Raw genomic sequence first — 12756 nt, forward strand, 5'->3', positions numbered from 1 at the left:
AAGAAAAAAATAAGACCATAAGATTTGCGGTACCCGTGACTTTTAATTTCTTCATACTGAAACCGGAAACTTAGATAAGATTAAATGTAACGCGTAAGACATGGAAATATATCTATCTGGTATATAGAGCTTTTAGTGCTACACATTGTCTTACTTTGTCATTGGTCTTTTTCATGTATATATTTTGTATCCACTTTTTAATTATTGCTTTATATATAACTTTCCATTAGTTGAAAAAATCATGTCAATTTAGAAAAAAGTCGATCTTTTTGGAAGAAAAAAATGCTGATATAATGTGATTTTTTTAATTAAAAAAAAAACTATTTTTATTTCATATTGCTCAAGTAGTGTCTTAAAAACCCATATCGTTGTCACGTTTATTTTTTTTTAAAGGGCGTATTTGTCATGCTTTAAATGTACAGATTAATAAAATCAAAATCTAAAATTTAATAATCTCCTATATGCTTTTATAAATTAGCATGAAAGAACGCAGGTCACAAATGGAGTTATTAGTTTAGTCGCGCTGTATATATCTTATACAAAATAATCTTTATATTGGTGGTAAATAGGAATGTGAATGGATATTGCAGCTTTTAAAATGTAATTAGTAAACATGACAAGTATATTTTAATATTTTAATAATCGGTTTAGTCTTTAAAGCGCTACCATTTTTTAAAAATAATTCAAAATATTTATTTTATTTGTTCCTTATTTAATAAGATTTTTTTTATAATTACAGTGAAAATGTATAGACCAAATTAAACACAAAAGCCTAAACTATAGTACATAATATAAGATCGGGTTAAAATGTTGAGTTTATTGTATAGGCATGTTACCTGTATACTTTGAAAAAATAAGGAAATGCTAAAAGCGAAATGCACATAAAATTTCATAACGGTAATAATGAAACAAATATTTAGATCATTTTATTAAATCACCTTACTTATATACAGTACCTGTTTATAGGTCTAACCAACATGGGGAAAGACTATATAAATTTTGTTTTTTTTTGCCAGGTAGGTAATTTTTTAAATCGTTTTAGGGCCTGGTAAATTTTATTTTTAAACTCTAACATAATTTTGATTATCTACGAGTACATTATAAGCATGAAGTTTGAAAAAGTAGACAGCATCATATTACCGATTCTCTTAATTGTATTTATCCCAATTTTCAATATGCGGGAATAAACAGTGTCTAAGAAAATTTTCGCCCTTATGACAATTTCTAAGATTCCAAGATTAAGGGATCAGGATTTTTTTTTACGAATTATATATATTTTTTTTAGCTTAAATATTACGATATACATATTTTATTATATGATAAAATTTTTAAAATTTTGTTGGTAACATTCTAAAACATTGAGCATTATTTATAGTCCTAATTAAAACATCACTTTAAATTTCTTTTAAAAAAATTATAATTGATTTTGATATTTGATTTTTTTTTAATTTGTTCATTCAGTTACCTTCTAGTTGAGAATAATAATTATTTAATTTATACTATTCAAATGATTTTCTTGATAGATTATATTATATATTAAAATAATAAAAATTGGCTCTTATACGTTTAAAGTGTTCCAAAATATAACATCGTAATGAAATGTTCCAAAAATTAAGTTTTCTATTCTTTATATCTCAACGAAGACGTATTGTTTATGAGAATACTCAAAAACAAAAGAATTTACTGCCTTAGCCACCTTAACCTACCTACAAGACCTGATAATAGTATTATAGTCAGAAAAAACAAAAGTTGCACTGGTAATAAACACTGGAAAATACATAATTATTTAATAAAACGAAGTCAAATAATTTAAAGTGATATTTAATTAAAAAATTACGTGAGGACCTCATATCAAGAAAGCAAGCCTGAAGCTAAAACCTGTTGTAGCATGTCATACAGACTGGAAGCTAAGTCCAAGAATGATGTTTACACAAACTACAGCAAGCAGACAGTTAAAACGGGTTCAAAGGTTAGTATATCGGTGCATTTCTGCTAACAACTATTATAATTAGTATTAATAAATAGGAAAATAGCAATATAGCCAACCTTCATAGAAATACAAGTAAATGAGGCCCCAAGTATCAAGAGATCAAATAAGTACATGCCATCAGATAAAGTGACTCCTCAATACTTCTTCAAGTACACATTTCTCTGTGATAATCGCAGATAGGAAAGGAGGCTCTGATATTACCGGTATCTGAAATAACGTCACCGTCATACATTGCAGTGCGTTATATACCTAAGAATTAAATTCCAAAAACTGAAAAAGTATTAATTTTTTCAGACAAACCGTAACAATTAGTTTTTCCAAAGTCAATCCCAAATTGATCGGAAACTGCACAAATGCCCTAGAAATTTACGTCTATCAAATAAACAAGTGCGTCAGGACAAGCAAACTTCTAAGCAAATGTCATGCAAAGGCAAGGCTTAAGTTCAAGAGGTTAGTAGAGTTAAAGTCAGAAGTAGGTAGATGTATGAAGGAGCAGATGTCATGTCATGGAGTCTAATTAGGAAATCTGGTAAATACAGTATGAAGGAGCTACAATAGATCTGCGTTAATAACTAACATGCTCCTAATTAGCAAATCTAATCAGGGGCGATTATAATTTAATACGAACGGACACACTATTTAAATGTATAACTTTATTTATTTGAACTTTAAGTTGGATTAATAAATTCTTATGTCTAAAATAATGTTTATTTTTGCATATGTTTTAAATTTGGGTTGAAACTATTACTTAGAAATATATGCAACTATGTAAAGAAGGTTTAAGCACTTCGTAACATGATGAAACTAACATGAAACCAATATTGTTACTTAGGTAGCAAATTGCGACCAGTGATCTTGTGTACTGGCAATATAACATCGTTTTAAGAATAAACAAAAACTTCATTAGTTAGCACAATACCAAAAGAGCTGACGTGCATTTGACCACTTAAATAAAGGAGTCACGCTGGTTTAGAGGTTTTTCATTTTTATCGCAGGTGCTGTATTGTTTTCGTTAAAATATGTCAAATAACACGTTCCTATGTAACTAGAAACTGATAACACGTCTTGTTTGCATGGTCATAAACAATTCTTATTAAGGATGGGATTTCTTTCCTTAACATTCTGTGCAAACTAGGAAATTAGGTTTTCTGTTTATTTGATTGCGTAACAACTTTACACTTTGTTTAGTTTGGCGTTGGGTTAAATAGATTCCTAGTAAATTTTTAAAAAAATGTGATGAAAACATTGTATATTCCTAAGCAACAAGTTTAAGGATTACGTGGCTTTTTTTAAATTTTGGTATTTAATTTATTACTTCAACTGCATTAATATTTTTTACCTGTTTTGCCTAAATTTTTAAGCCAAACAAGTTGAAAATACACCGTTATATAAACAAATATGGTTAAACACACGTGAGAATTAAAATGCGTGACAAACAATTTCAAGTCGTACTATTTTCACCTTTCCAACAATAGTAAAGTAAATAGGCGAATATTTAATTGTCATGTTAACAGGTTTAATAAACAATTTACATTTATTCTTGTATATATATATATATAAAGTTGTACATCGACAAATATACATTAAACTTATTATGTAACTAAAATGTGTTTTGCTAATTAAGCATTTTTTGTCGGCTGTTTAACTAATCATTTTCGTGAAAATCGTGGAATTGGATTCTTGCTAGATTAAATAATAAATGTTCAATCTATAGTTAGTAATTTTTTCAAATTAATAAGACCCTGTAATTTATTTAAATTGCAGAAAATATGTATATTATATAAGCAAAACTTTCTTGTGAACAACATTCACCTGGAATCTGGTGGATTTCTTCAAAATCTCCCTATCACTCCCATATAACGGAAGTTGGTATAAAAAAAGTAAATATAAGTAGAAATAAGACAATTTGTTGTAAAATAAATAGTTTCTGAAATTTCTTAACTGTAAATAAATATTAAAAATTATTATTTGTATTGATTCTCAGTAATAACAACAGCATTGTATATTTGTCAGTGTCTTGCATATAGTTTGAAGTAAATAACGAACAGTATTCTTAAACAAATAGATAGAAATTCGGTTATTTTCGTTACGAAAGACCGCGGTTTGTTTATTTAGGAAGTCCCTTGCCCTACGAGTAAAAACTAGCATCTGGTGTGTACCTATCTTAAAACCAGGGACCTTTGAAAGCTCTCTTGTGTTTTCAACTGCCTGTTTTCTCTAGGCGAGAGACAAACAAGGAAAGAAAAATTCTCATATTTAGAGAACAACAAAAATAAACCTAGAATAATATTAAGTACGACACATTTAGAGACGGATCGAATTTCAAAATAGGCTCGAATTCTTTTCGGTTAGACGTGGCCGGCTGTCAGCGAGTTGTTTTTTTCATTCATTTATAGAAGAAATAACACTGCAATGCATTAAATTTAAATCTTAAATCACCAATCACGGATTTTCAGGTTATGTATAATATTAAGCATTATTTATAAATATACAGGGTGTCTTTTAAGTAAGGATTCAAAATGAAAAACGGGATAAGGGAGATCAAATTTTCAGTACCGTTCAAAAAAATAAAGACAAATGATATAAATAAATTTAAGTTAGTCTTATAACATATATAACATAAGAAACATATTACAAATAAAAGGCAGAAAATCCAATCGCTTTTTATTTTTACTGAAAAATATTAAAAGGATGTATTAAATCGATTTTTTTGTGACGAAAACAAGTTTTTTTTTGTAAAAATCCCAGAAATAAAAAAGACGTCAAACTCTATGATCCTCTATCAATTTATTTTCATAGAGAAAAGGTAGTTAAATTTCTTTTACAAGAATTAATTATTATGTCCAAATTAACATAAATTCCTAAATCCAAAATAGTTACATACTTGAGCCTTAAAAACTTAAAACAATTTTCATAAATGTCAAGACCTGATATGTTAGATATGTTATTTTATAAAATTACTCAATACTTTTTTCGCAAATAAAGTAATTTTTCTCTATCATAGGTCGGTACTGGGAATTTTTTAATATTTTTACTATAAACAACCATTCTTTAAAGCTCCACGCTTTTTAAGGTGGCTGTGTAGCAGGCTTCCAGCTTAGGAAGAATAAAGAATTTTTAGGAAGAATAAAGAACTATTCTCATAGTCTTTGCACTGTTCTAGTCTTATTCTATAGTTTAAGTTGTTTAGTTAAGTTTATTTAGGGTTGAATTGAATTGTCGAACAGTGGGCTGCCAAGGCAGTTGTGCATATAGGTCTCCTGATGGATCCGTCATGCCCCACCGGGGTTTACCAGAGCCCAACCGCCTTAGAGAAACCGATAAAGCTCTCTGGTCTGAAGGACTTAAAGTCACTCGGTACACTGAAAGTGTTACCCAAGTATTTGAACCTGGCGCGCGTGAGTGCTGGACACTCCCCGACTACAGGGTCAACGGTTTCATCCTCCTCACAGCACCATCGGCATTCCGGGTTTTCCGCAATACCGATAGTATGGAGAGGGCTTCTTAAGTGCCAGTGACCGGTTAAAAGGCCTGTCACTAGCCGAATTTCGCGTCATTTTAGGCGTAGTAGATTTTTGGTGAGACAGGCAGAGGGCCCACCTATGTGCGCTTTGGCCTGTATCATACCAGGGGACTCAGTCCATCTTCGGTGGGTCCACTTGTCCAGCAGACCCTTCATTCGTTATATTATTTAGGGTTATACTTACGTTTAGTTTATTATTTTTATTTATAGTATCTAGTTTTTAGTAGTTAATTTTATTTGAGGACCCTAATTTAGGTTATTTTATTGTAAAACCTGATCATTTAAATGTTCCACATTTTATATATATGGTATATATGTGTATATTTGCTTGCTCTGATTGTTAGTTTTCTCATGAAATTATTGGTCTCTATCGGTAAAAAAAATGCGAAAGCTTTTAAGCATAAAACAAATTTAATCAGTTTTTTTTAAATAACAAATTTAATCAGTTTTGTTATTTATCTTGGAAACAAGTAAACAGAGCTCGAGACATTTTTGGCTAGAATTGTTATGAGGAAACACAACCAAGGAACCAAGAAAATTTTATGAGGTGCAAGCTAGCTGAGTGCTATCAAGCTCCACGTGTGATAATAAACCGGATTTCACGTCCTGGAAGTACCGGGAAATATATGCGGCCGTGAGGGTAGGATGGTGGTGGATACAGGATTCAGTCATACTATCGTGAAGCCAAGCAAAGAAGCTCACTGTAGAATTTAACACCGCAAAATTTAATCCTAATGTCTGCGAAAGGAAAAAGTATCTCGATCATTGGACTACATGACGCTTAATCCACCAGTTGTTTAACAACATTAAAACAGCCGATACTAGTGGAAGAAATCATATATGATGTCATATTATGATTAAATGCCTAGCAGTTACAAATGTATGTATATGGATGTATATAACATATTGACTGCAAGAAGATATTTTTATGCATCATTTTTATACAATTAAGATAAAGGAAATGCCAGAGTCGTTAAGTTCGAATGGTAAACTTGAAAGGAGATGATCAAAGCTGAAACAAGGAGAGTATTGGAGAGTATTGTATGCTTTAAACTAGTGGCAATTATGAAGAATGCTCATAGAATCTGTCACTTAAACAGATCGCTTATTGTATCCTCTGCCAATTTGACAATAAACCAAAGAGAGTAAGAGCATTAAATTAAGCGTCTTATGAAACAAAATCAAGATGCGTTTTTCTTGCACGATAAAATGCTAGGGAGATAATAATCTGTTCCGATAAGACAACTATTTTAAAGGATTCTAATAGCCCAACAAGGTAAAGTTTCCTTCGTGCCAGGGTTTAAATAATATACGAACGATAGTTCGTATCAAGGATTGACGACACGCTCTACACACTATCAGATTCTCAATGCCTTTTAATACGGGATCTGAAGAGTGGATACTGGTAGATAAAAATAAACCGATATATAGAAAAAAAAAACTAGAGCGAAACACGTGTAGCCCGTTAAATTACATGTTGTGAGACCGTGACTTTGTATTTTTATTTGTTTTTCGTCAATTTTGGTTTATCTGCATTAAAGAAAATTCAATACCTATTTGTTAAGCTCCGAGCAGTCAACGAGAAAATAAGTTCTAAAAAATGTTGCTTATTTCGATTTTAAGTTCGATAACTACTCAACCTACTGATAAACACCAGTGGTAGTGGTGAACTTTTCTATATATTACAGAAGATTTGCATTTGCATTTGCAATTTTTGATTGAAGAAATCTAGCTAACTTTGCAAAATCTCTACAGAAGCTCACCAAAGCCAAAATGATAGTTAGTTGGTCAGCAGACTATAAAGAAGTGTTCTGGAGGCTAACAAGAGCACTGTTTACATCTCCAATTTTAACGTATCAACATATCAACTTATTGTGTATACCGGTACAAGCATTATTGGAATCCGGAAAATTGTTGAAGCCGTCTTTTCACAATAGTATTAAGATGGCGAGCTATAAGTTAAGCTAATTTCAGTAAAAGGCTAAAAAAATCCATAAAGAAAGTATTATGTAACCTAGTGTATCTGTGACGAGGGCAATTAGGAGCAGTAAAAACTAGTAAACATTTCTATAAATATTTATATGATCAACAATTCATTCTTAGAATTAAGCATGCTTCTCTGAAATAGCTGTTTTAGTTCAGAAACTCTAAAGGACAAATACCAAGGTGGCTTCAACGGCTACAAGTGTATCACTTTATAATAGAACACAGAAAAAGCGAACATCACCAAGATTTCGATGCTTTATCCAGAAGAACCTGTATTGAAACATCTCAACATTATCTTAAAAAGGAATTGAAACAACCAGAGATATTTGCTTATCATCGCGTTGGATACTAATCCACTTTCAGAATAATGATCCAGTATTTGGCCTTATTTATGAACTTAAGTCTCGAGAAATGTCAATGCGAGAAAAATGTCGAAGAAGAAAAAAGAAATGTCGAGTCACTTATTGAAGTAATCCATACAAACATATCGATTTTCGGAGCTGCTAGTACGAAAATGTCAATTCGTTTTAAGGGTGCACCAACAAGATTAACAATGCTCACACTGTCGAAACCAGCGTTCAACATCACGTCTGTTCAGCCAGTAAACCTCTCAATAAAACCTATCTTTTCTTTTTCATATACGCTCTCCCAAACTCATTTAAGTAATCCATCTTTGGAAGAAATTCCAATGAGACTAATAGGCTTTTAGTTCTGGAGAATGTTTCAAGGATTTGACACTTTTGAGACCTATTTAAGAATTGTGGTAAACTCCCACCAACTGGAATAACCGCATAGAACTATTGCTATTGGCATCATATCGTTCTTCTATCCACGAATTTACTGGAAAAAGCCCGTCAAACACCCCACAAGGCTGAATCCTTGAGGAGTACGTCGACCATCTGCAAGAGCGTTTGCAAATGGTCCATATATAGACATGGGGAAAACTTCACCTAGAAAGTAACAAAATGATATCATGTTGTTACATAAAGACGAATTCTACCAGTTTTAATCTTGGAGACAGAGTCTGATTATATAATACGAAGAACGAAGTTGCCCTCAGCAAAGCTTTAGACGGATACGGAAGGTCTAGTTCATGTGGTTACCAAAATCAGCGACGTGGTATACTGAAGCGACATCCGACAATGAAGATCAAAATTGTAAACATCATTCGTCTAGTGCCTCATCATAACTCAGTTGGCCCCCTTGAGGTGTTGGTGGAGAACGATTAAACTTGGAGCAGATGTTATGAATATGTAAATACGTTGATTATTTTCATACTTATAGTTATGTTTTGCTCCTATTTTATAGTATAAGTTGATTAGTTATGTTTAGTTTGGGTTCTACTTAGGTTTAGTTTATTTTCTTAACTTATAGTGTTTAGTTTTTAGTAGTTCATCTTATTTGAGGGTCTTATTTAGGCCCCAATTTAGGTTATTAAGCTTATTTTATTGTAAATCCTTAAAAGAATGTAGAAACTTCCAAACATTTCTAAATTGTTCCCTGGATCTTTAAAAAGGACCGTGTGGCGTGATATCCTAGTTCTCTCCAAAAATATAACATATCTTCGGGATATATTAACATAAATATTTTAAATAATAATATAGATACTGAAGGAATGAAGACATCTTGCGTACGGTTTTGGGACAGATATAGATAAAATGACTAGACTAAGAGTAATTCTGGTCTTGACAATTTTTTGCAAGTCAAAACTAAGTATGTTGAAATACTTTTTATCAGGCATAATTGCCAATTTTCTTGACTATTTTTACTAGACTCTTCCCTAGTTCATAGACTTTACTAACTTTTACTGATAAATGATTTGTTGTAAAAAATGGGTATTTTTAATATCATAATCCATTATAATTGCCTCTGTTAAAATGTATTAATACTAGAAACATATGTTAAAGAATCCAAAGATCTCGCTACCAAGTATGACAGATATCGTTATACATTTAATGCAGAAATGACGTTTAAGAAAAAATGTTCAAAGTTCTTTATGTCTCAATTTGGAAATTTGTACTGATACGTTTAAAGAATGTTCTAACTTTTAATATTTCTATTAAATTTCTATTAAAAAGTTACTGAAACTTATTTTTCAAAACTTCTTAAGTCAGATTTAATAATATATAAAAAGTGGGTCAGAAACTAATCTTAGCAACTAAATACCGATATCTTTGTCAAACCCTGTAAATAAAGAAGTTCTAAGAATGCGCTTGGTTAAATTTTTGTTAGAACAGTTCAGATTTTAAAAAGGAGATAAGAGTAAAAAAGTTTTTGGCGTCATTTTGGATCTAGCAAAGGCCTTTGATACTGTCGATTATTCCATACTTCTGGACAATTTCGAAAAACACAATAGAATCAGAGCAATTTCTCCTAAAGTTGCTAGAGAGCTATTTGTCGGATAGAACTTATGAACATTAAGTTATTGCTGGGGTTGTGAGTTCTGAGATACCGGTCCATATACGCGAGACCAACATTAGACCAACATTTAGGGTCCATTCTTTTTAATAATATTTTTAAGCGGTGCATTTACGATATTTGTAGATGATTCGGCCCTTGTCTATAAAAGTAAACCATTAAACCAAAAGTAAACCATTAAATAAAAAGATATTATTTATGCCATTTGGCTACTATTCTAACTTATTATTGGATTTTGTTAAGCTTACTATAAGTCTTTCTGAAATACTAATAAATATGAGCAGAAAATATGAATTTTTTCGGAAAGTGGCGTATTTAGCATTTTTATTTTATCATGGCAGATATTTTGACGATCTATATTCATAAGAATTTCAAAAATAAAATATGCTTAAGATCGTCAGTCACTTCTACTGCATTCAATCAAAGAATATTCCTTGAGTGTTCTTTGCCAAAAATAAATACAACTTTAGACTGTTGTTACCTATTTTGTCCCTAAAATTACCGGTCACATTTACCAAAATAAATTCAGTCACTTATTTAAAGTAAAATTAAAAGAATATAATTAAAAGAATAAAATAATACGTATATATTTCAAATATATTGTATATATTTGTATTGTTAGGGTATATAAAATCAAATCTTAAAAATTATAATAATATATATAAAACATACTTCGATCAAGAAATTCTTTTATCTGACTATATTATTAATTTCATTGGCTTTGGTAGCAATTTAAAACTGATACTGCTACATAGCTGTAATTAAGCCGCCTTGACGTTCAAAAAAACAGTTGTTTTATTAATGGATTTGAATTTGTCCCACTTATAAATTATTGGTGACTTAGCCTTGTTAGGATTAGCAAACAATATTGTTTGATCTTGGTAAAACAGTATATTTATAAGTATCATGCCAAACTCAAGCAATAACTTCAGTTTTTCTAAGTGGCTTCTGAAATAATTTTTTAAATATTTATATGGAAAAAGTTTTTTACTTTCATAAAAATTCTCTTAGTTATTGTAGTTCTGAAATCTGCAAAACACTGATTGAGGAAAATCAGTATATTATAAATTTGATTTCCTTAATTTTTTTAAAAACAATTTTTAAAAAGAACAAGAGATGGAAAGTTAATTGTTAATAAATGCTGAACCGTAGTGTATATATCTAGTAAAGTTGCTTTTAAGAGTTATCTGTTTTTGACTACACGAATGCCTAACATGGCCGATAATAATGGCCGACTGATGCAAACCTAAGGTTTATATTTTATAAGTTTAATGTCGGAAAGCAAATTTATACGGGACATTGCACTTAGTCGAAAAGATATTATAATTTCATTTATGTAGACGCGCCCTTTTCTCCGCTAAGCTATAAAACATCGCCGCGCGCTATACGTCTTTACTTCTGGTTCCGGAACTTCTTCCGGGATTTTTGGATGTAGTTGCTTTTGTCCGATATTCACAAATGGCCAATTTGCATTTTGTTGAGTTCAGCGAACACTTATTCAATTTATAATTCTTTTTTCATTAGCCGAACTTCATGTTACATTTACTTTTCTCAGCATTTTTTGTAACTGGAAAGAGCTTAAACTAGTTATATTAAGGCTAGTTTTATCGCTTTAAAATTAATTTAACATTAAAAAATTACTGACTTAAATAAAAAGTCTGGAATGGAGAACATCGGCATTTCTTTTTTAGAATAATCGAAATCTTTATGTTTATCGGGTGGTAGAAAGGCATCGATGAAAATGTAGACGACTGCACATGACATATAAAAACCCTTTCTACATTTACAGTACGGTTATGGGCTAAATTAAATAAGACTGTAAAAATCCCCTGCAGTTTTAGTGTACTGGAGATGCCGAACCCAATTTCAGTAAAAAATATATAGTTGAAAGTTGATGAAACCACAAATACTCAATAAAATGATAAAAAAGCCTTGCAGTGTTCTCATCTGGATTGACAATGTAATATATTATAAATATCTTAATTTAACAAGTACTACAAGAACTTTTCCTGAATTTACCGCTACATAGTTAGTCTAATGGCTAATTTTATGCTAGATATGGTTCTCTTTCCAATGATAAAGAGGTACCTTCAGCTACTTTATATGCTCTCTGTTAGTTGACTATATTTTTTAACTTTACACAACACCTTATTACGTAAACTTGGTAGTCCTGTCACTACTAGCGACAAAGTTTAGACAACTTATTGTTAATTTCATCTTTTTCTTCTTGTAATTTTTAATTAAGCGCTTACTTGAGTTTGTGAGTTGTTTCATAAAAATTACGAAAATGATTTTAACTTGTACTTGGAAGTCTTCTAAACTTACATCAAAACTCTCCAGTATTATTTTTAAACCAAAAAAATTAAATAAACCTTATATAATTTAAGACATACTGTATAAGATTAGCAAAGTAATCTCTTAAAAGAAACATAATTTCGAAACACTGATAAATACTTGAGTAAATATCGTAATTGTTTGTTTTAAAATTTTGAAAATAACAATATAAATAGCAAAACAATTGGAATTATGGGGCAATGCTATACACGTGTAATTTTTACCTTGTTGACTGTAATCATCAATGTCAATAACGTCTGGGTTTTAGTATAAAGATGTGTATATTTTATACTTTCGACTATTGGGTTACTATGTATATATATTTTGATAAGATTTATTTTATCGTTAGGAAATAACGTTTTATTTAAGGCGACATATGGAAGAAAAGTTATCTTAAAAAGGTCTTAAATTTAAAAGTTATCTTAGTAGTATATAGAAATGCTTTAATTATTGATTTATTTAAATAAAAAAACTCTTTCAACTTACAAATTTTTCAAAAGCTAAT

At 30.5% G+C, this 12756-nt stretch overlaps 1 protein-coding gene across 4 annotated transcripts in view; it reads left to right on the top strand.

Annotated features, from left to right (window-relative positions):
* Positions 1–12756, top strand: part of LOC126749156 (forkhead box protein P1-like) — a 218989-nt gene that overhangs the window by 23655 nt on the left and 182578 nt on the right. The gene's annotated exons all lie outside the window — the stretch shown is intronic.

Source organism: Anthonomus grandis, chromosome 22 (genome assembly GCF_022605725.1).
Source record: "Anthonomus grandis grandis chromosome 22, icAntGran1.3, whole genome shotgun sequence".
NCBI classification, from domain to species: Eukaryota; Metazoa; Arthropoda; class Insecta; order Coleoptera; family Curculionidae; genus Anthonomus; species Anthonomus grandis.